We start from the raw sequence: 6,701 nt of genomic DNA, 5'->3' as shown, positions 1-6,701 counted from the left end.
ATGGTAGAGTGAGGAGAGAAGAACAGGGTATTTCAGAAAGACATAACTGTATAGTGTGATTACAGTGCAAGCGTTAGGACGGTTAATCAAATCATAGATCGAGATGATGGCGCAGAGAGGAAAACAGGTTAATTTCAACTATAAGAGTGTAGATGGCAGAGAAGGTACGATAGGTATATTAAAACACTAAGTGATATGGCATAAAGTATCAGAGAGGACAGGTTACATACGATGAGAGTTGTGCGGAGTGTGATGGTGCGAGTAGATGATAACAGGTTAATCAAAATAGTGATAGGCAGAGAGGAATGGTTACATCAAGATACGTAATACATAGGTAGGTAGGAGTAGAAAGAACATGTTTAATTCAACAGTAGGGATAGGTACTAGAGGAAGGTGTATCAGAAAGGTTACTCAACACGCATATAGTTGATGGCAGAGAGGAACAGGTTACATCAAACATAGTAATCGTGAGTAAGGCAGAGAGAAGAAGGTTATTAAAACATAGTATATGTAGGTAGGAGAGAGGACAGGTTAATCAACTACATAGTGATGGTAGGTAGGAGAGAAGACAGGTTATATAACATAGTGATGGTAGGTAGGAGAGAGGACAGGTTAATCAACATAGTGGGTGGTAGGTAGAGAGAGGACAGGTTAATCAACATAGTGATGGCAGAGAAGAGAGACAGGTTAATCAACATAGTGATGGTAGGCTAGGAGAGGACAGGTTAAATCATTATACATGGTATGGTAGGTAGAGAGAGGACAGGTTAATCAACATAGTGGATGGTAGAGTAGCAAGAGGACAGGTTAATCAACATAGTGATGGTAGAGTAGCAGAGAGGACAGGTTAATCAACATAGTGATGTGGCAGAGAGGACAGGGTTAAATTAACATAGTGATGGTAGGTAGGAAGAAACAGGTTAATTAAAATATGGAGTGGAATCGAGTAGGAAAGGTGTATATAACATAGTAGAGAAGGTACAGGTGTAATCAACATAGTGGTGGTAGGTAGTGGAGAAAGGAGAGACAGGTTATATCAACATAGTGATCAGTAGGGTTAAGGTAGCAAGAGGACAGGTTAATACAACATAGTGATGGTAGGCAGGAGAGAGGACAGGTTAATCAACATAGTGATGGTAGGGTAGGAGAGAAGACAGGTTAATCAACATAGTGATGGTAGGTAGGAGAGAGGACAGGTTAATCAACATAGTATAGATGATGGGCAGAGAGAGACAGGTTAATCAACATATGATGGTAGGTAGGAGAAGACAGGTTAATCAACACTAGAGGTGATGAGTTAGGTAGGAGGGAGGACAGGATAATGCAATTACATATGTGATGGTAGGGATACGTTAGTGGAGAAGGCCAGGTTTATTCAACAAGTATAGTGATCAAGAGGCAAGAGAGGACAGGTTAGTACTAGTCAACATAAGTATGAGTGCAAGGAGCTATTAGAGAGGAGGAAGATGAGAATTTCAGACATAGTAGTGGAGTGAGGAAGGAGAGAGACATGGTTATTCAACATCATAGTGATGGCAGAGAGGACAGGTTATTCAACATAGTGATGGCTAGAGGAGAAGAGACAGGTTAATCAATCAATAGTGAGACGTAGGGTAGTGGAGAAGGACAGTTATTAACATAGTGATGGCAGAGAAGGACAGGTTATTCAACATAGTGATGGCAGAGAGGACAGGTTAATCAACATAGTTGATGGCAGAGAGGACAGGTTAATCAACATTGTAGAGATATTCCTGGGGAACCAAGGGGTGAACGTTTTTTGCCCTAGCACTACACAGCTGGCCTCTGTTCGTGACGAAAAAACGGAATGCAACATGCAATTAAACGGAACGGTTTAATTCTGTACAACCATTTGAAAACAGGGAGGGGTTTCAAAATCAGCGCTACCTTAGAATATGTAGTCTGTTGCTTTAAAACCAGCACTCCACTCCGCCGGCACTCCACTCCGCAACTGTACACTCAGTCCACCCATCTCCATCGACCCACTCCGCCCACTCCACTCCGCCCACTCCACTCCGCCGCACTCCACTCCGCCGCACTCCACTCCAGCTCCGCCGCACTCCAGTCCACCCACTCGCCGCACTCCAGTCACTCCACTCTGCCGCACTCCATCCACTCTGGCGACTCTCAGTCCACTCCGCCCCACTCACTCACGTCCCACTCCACTCCGCCCTCCGCCGCATCTCCAGTCCACTCCGCACACTTCACTGCCGCCCACACTCCAGCCCCACTGCCAGTCCACTACCCTCCAGTCCTCCGCACTCCTCAGCCACTCCGAGTCCACTCCGCGACTCGCCAACTCCACTCCGCCACACTCCAGTCACTCATTCCGCCACACTCCAGTCCACTCGCCAACTCCAGTCCACTCCGCCAACTCCACTCCACTCCGCCACTCAGTCATCCCACACTCCAGTCCACTCCGCCCGCCACACTCCAGTCCACTCCACTCGCGCACTCCAGTCACACTCCGCCACTCCACGCACATGCAGTCCACTCCGCCACACCTCGCAACACTCCAGTCACATCCACTCCGCCCACACTCCAGTCCACTCCACTCCGCCACACTTCCAGTCCACTCCACTCCGCCACATCACTCCAGTCCACTCCGCCACACTCAGTCCAGTCCACTCCGCCATCCAGCACTCCGAGTCCACTCCGCCACACCAGTCTCCACTCCCCACACTCCAGTCCACTCCACTCCGCCACACATCCAGTCCACTCCATCCGCCACACTCGCTCCAGTCCACTCCACTCCGCCACACTCCAGTCCCCTGTCCACCCGCGCACACTCCGTCCACTCCGCACATCCACTTCCCAATTCCACGTCGCTCGACTCTCAGTTCACTCGCCAACCTCCGTCATCAACTCGCGGCCTCCAGTCACTCCGCCACACTCCACACTCCGCCACACTGCAGTCCACTCCACCACACTCCACTCCACTCCGCCACACTCCAGTCCACTCCACTCCGCCACACTCCAGTCCACTCCACAGTTATAACATACAGCCAGGGGGAAACGCTGTATTAGTTATAACATACAGCCAGGGGGGAACGCTGTATTAGTTATTAGGCTATTAGAATTTCTTGAAAGTATTCTCTTGTTTATATTGTGTATATTTTGGTCTTCGCTGTTCTGTAAGGTAATTTTGTCATGTGTGTGTGTGTGTAACACACATTGAAACCATTGAGGTGAATGATCGGTGTAGAGTGAAGTTGCCCCTAGATTCTGATCTTGAATCAGTTTTGCATTTCCCCCACTAATGTTTTACGTTAGGATTTGTGGAGGGGAAGAGTTGATCCAAGATCTGTAACCTAGGTGAAACTTTACCCCGTACATCATGTGTTTTCTCTGCGGTATTTGTTAGGGTCCTTGCTATCTGGGATCCTTGGGACGTCCCAAGGATCTGTCATCCCATTGAAGTTGACATTTAAAATAGTCTAGGTAAGATTTAAGGTTCGGTTAGAGGTTAAGGGCTCGGACACAGCAGTAGCGTTTTCTGGCCCAGAGTACTTGGCCCCTCTGAACGTAATTTGTGAACCGAGTGCGCACAGATTTTACATGTAGATTCAGGTGAAATATGTCTGTGGTCAGGTGTCCCTAAAACACAGTGCGCTGAACYATCGGCAGACGAACGATAAATCCCCATTCGGTGCCATATGTGCAAGCCTTTCGAGTTAGGTTGAGGGTAGGGACGTCCCAACCAATCCCAATAGCACTAACACGTTTGTTTGGTTGAGCAGCAAGACAGCGGGACTTCCTTAGTGGTTACCTGAGTTACCTGTGTTGTTTCCAGACACGTTGTCAGGGTGATARTGGTGTAAATAGCTGACTGGAAAATGCTGTGATTGAGTACAGGGGTGGATTCACTAGGAAATAAACAGAAGCAACAAAATGGGGAGGAGACCTTTGGTGTGTACAAATAGACACCTCGAGCCACGTAATTCAGGTTGTACCTGCAATGACCACCCATTATGTAAATAATTATTTCACCTATTTTAGTTCATGTTTTTTTTGGGGGGGGGGGTGAATTAAATAAATGTTCTTAGAAAGCATTTAGAATGTATTGAAGACAGGAAGAGATGTAATGTTTTCTTTGGGACAGAACCTCATCCCTGTGATGAAATACCTGCTTCTCAAATGGTGCCCTAGTCCTCTACTTTTGACCAGGGTAGTGCACTATAAAAGGACTAGGGTGCTGTTTGGGAACCACCGTATACTTTAACATTTTGTATTTGTTGAAGGAATGATCTGATTGGGACTTTGTATTGCTAAATGTTTCCTATTGTATCTTTTGTAGAATCAAATGTCATTACTAATATATTAAAGATCCATTTGAATGTGTTGTGTTTGAGACTTTACAGTGGGAGATGTTTCTGTTGTACACTACTTTCTRAGTAGCTTGAMTTCCATCCAATTGGCGATTTAWTTTTTATTTTTATATGAATATTCTAGAATCCGCATAATGGAAAATATCCACATTTTCCCACCAGTGGATTGACGCCATCTGTTCACACAGTTTTAAAACACTGTTCATGACGCCATCTGTTCACACAGTTTTAAAACACTGTTCATGACGCCATCTGTTCACACAGTTTGTAAAACACTGTTCCTGACACCATCTGTTCACACAGTTTTAAAACACTGTTCATGACGCCATCTGTTCACCAGTTTTAAAACACTGTTCATGACGCCATCTGTTCACACATTTTTAAAACTTATTTCCTGTAATTTCTACACATTGTGTCATTGTGATGCAAAGAATAATTTGCAGTTTTAAAGCACATTTTCTTGGAATTCTGTAAGTTTTTGCCGTGTCTAATGTGTATCCATGTGATATTTGAGTGACAAGAAAAATACAACAGTATCTAACAGTGGGAGAAACAAGTATTTGATAACCTGATTATTTGGCAGGTTTTCCTACTTACAAACGCATGTAGAGGTCTGTAATTTTTATCATAGGTAACACTTCAACTGTGAGTGACGGAATCTAAACAACAAAATCCAGAAATCACAATTGTATGATTTTAAGTAATTAATTGTGCATTTTATTGAATGACATAAGTTTGTGATACATCAGAACAGCAGAACTTAATATTTGGTACAGAAACCTTAGTTTGCAATTACAGGAGATCATACGTTTCCTGTAGTTTTGACCAGGTTGCACCACTGCAGCAGGGATTTTTGGCCCACTCCTCCATACAGACCTTCTCCAGATCCTTCAGGTTTCGGCTGTCGCTGGGCAATACGGACTTTGGCTCCTCCTCAAAAGATTTTCTATTGGGTTCAGGGTCTGGAGACTGGCTAGGCCACTCCAGGACCTTGAGATGCTTCTTACGGAGCCACTCCTTAGTTGCCCCTGGCTGTGTGTTTCGGGTCGTTGTCATGCTGGAAGACCCAGCCACGACCCATCTTCAATCTCTTACTGGGGAAGGAGGTTGTTGGTTGTAGATCTCGCGATTACATGGCCCCAATCCATCCTCCCTCAATACGGTGCAGTCGTCCTGTCCCCTTTGCAGAAAAGCATCCCCAAAGAATGATGTTTCACCTCCATGCTTCACGGTTGGGATGGTGTTCTTGGGTTTGTACTCATCCTTCTATTCCTCCAAACACGGCGAGTGGAGTTTAGAGCAAAAAGCTCTATTTTGTCTCATCAGAACCACATGCCTTCTCTCGCATTCCTCCTCTGGATCATCCAGATGGTCATTGGCAAACTTCACGACGGGCCTGGACATGCGCTGGCTTGAGCAGGGGAGCCTTGCGTGCGCTTCAGGATTTTAATCCATGACGGCGTAGTGTGTTCTAAATGGTTTTTTTGAGACTGTGGTCTCAGCTCTCTTCAGGTCTATGACCAGGGTCCTGCCGTGTAGTTCTGGGCTGATCCTTCACATTCCTCATGATCATTTGATGCCCACGAGGTGAGATCTTGCATGGAGCCCCAGACCGAGGGTGATTGACCGTCATTCTGAACCTTCTTCCATTTTCTAATAACTGTGCCAACAGTTGTTTGCCTTCTCATCAAGCTGCTTGCCTATTGTCCTGTAGCCCATCCCAGCCCTTGTACAGGTCTACAATTTATCCCTGATGCCTTACACAGCTCTCTGGTCTTGGCCATTGTGGAGGGTTGGAGTCTGTTTGTTGAGTGTGTGGACAGGTGTATTTTATACAGGTAACGAGTTCAAAACAGGTGCAGTTAATACAGGTAATGAGTGGAGAACAGGAGGGCTTCTTAAGAAAAACTAACAGGTCTGTGAGAGCCGGAATTCTTACTGGTTGGTAGGTGATCATACTTATGTCATGCAATAAAATGCAAATTAATTACTTAAAAATCATACATGTGATTTTCTGGACTTTTGTTTTAGATTCCGTCTCTCACAGTTGAAGTGTACCTATGATAAAAATGACAACCTCTACATGCTTTGTAAGTAGGAAAATCGGCAGTGTATCAAATACTTGTTCTCCCACTGTATGTGCTAGAAAACCTAACTGATCTGTAGGCGGGCTTGATCTGGACATTTCTGACAAGTTATAAATATCTCTCTGAGGAACTGGTGACGCGTCATTCTTGTGTTTTCTGCTATTACAACTCTCAAGAGGAAGTTTACAGCCAGACTTCCCCGCAGTTTGGGAACCACTGGGCTAGTCTGCATGATGAGATTTATTATCGATTTATAATATTTTTTTTA

General features: G+C 45.2%; 2 long non-coding RNA genes across 3 annotated transcripts; one reads left to right on the top strand and one right to left on the bottom strand.

Annotated features, from left to right (window-relative positions):
- Positions 1–2,347: 2,347 nt before the first annotated feature.
- On the bottom strand, positions 2,348–2,584 carry LOC139024594 (uncharacterized). Its single transcript, XR_011475926.1, has 3 exons — positions 2,548–2,584; positions 2,425–2,459; positions 2,348–2,392 (listed from the first exon to the last, which is right to left on the bottom strand). It is a non-coding gene; the product is annotated as an uncharacterized lncRNA (long non-coding RNA).
- Positions 2,552–4,359, top strand: LOC139024593 (uncharacterized). Of its 2 annotated transcripts, none has more exons than XR_011475924.1 (2): positions 2,552–2,588; positions 2,934–4,359. It is a non-coding gene; the product is annotated as an uncharacterized lncRNA (long non-coding RNA). The 2 variants fall into 2 exon arrangements; XR_011475925.1 differs by lacking the exon at positions 2,552–2,588 and adding an exon at positions 2,696–2,731.
- Positions 4,360–6,701: the final 2,342 nt, after the last annotated feature.

Source organism: Salvelinus sp. IW2-2015, unplaced genomic scaffold (genome assembly GCF_002910315.2).
Source record: "Salvelinus sp. IW2-2015 unplaced genomic scaffold, ASM291031v2 Un_scaffold1683, whole genome shotgun sequence".
Taxonomy (NCBI): domain Eukaryota; kingdom Metazoa; phylum Chordata; class Actinopteri; order Salmoniformes; family Salmonidae; genus Salvelinus; species Salvelinus sp. IW2-2015.
The sequence above is the reverse complement of the archived record's forward strand: the minus strand, read 5'-3'. Positions and strand labels throughout refer to the sequence as shown.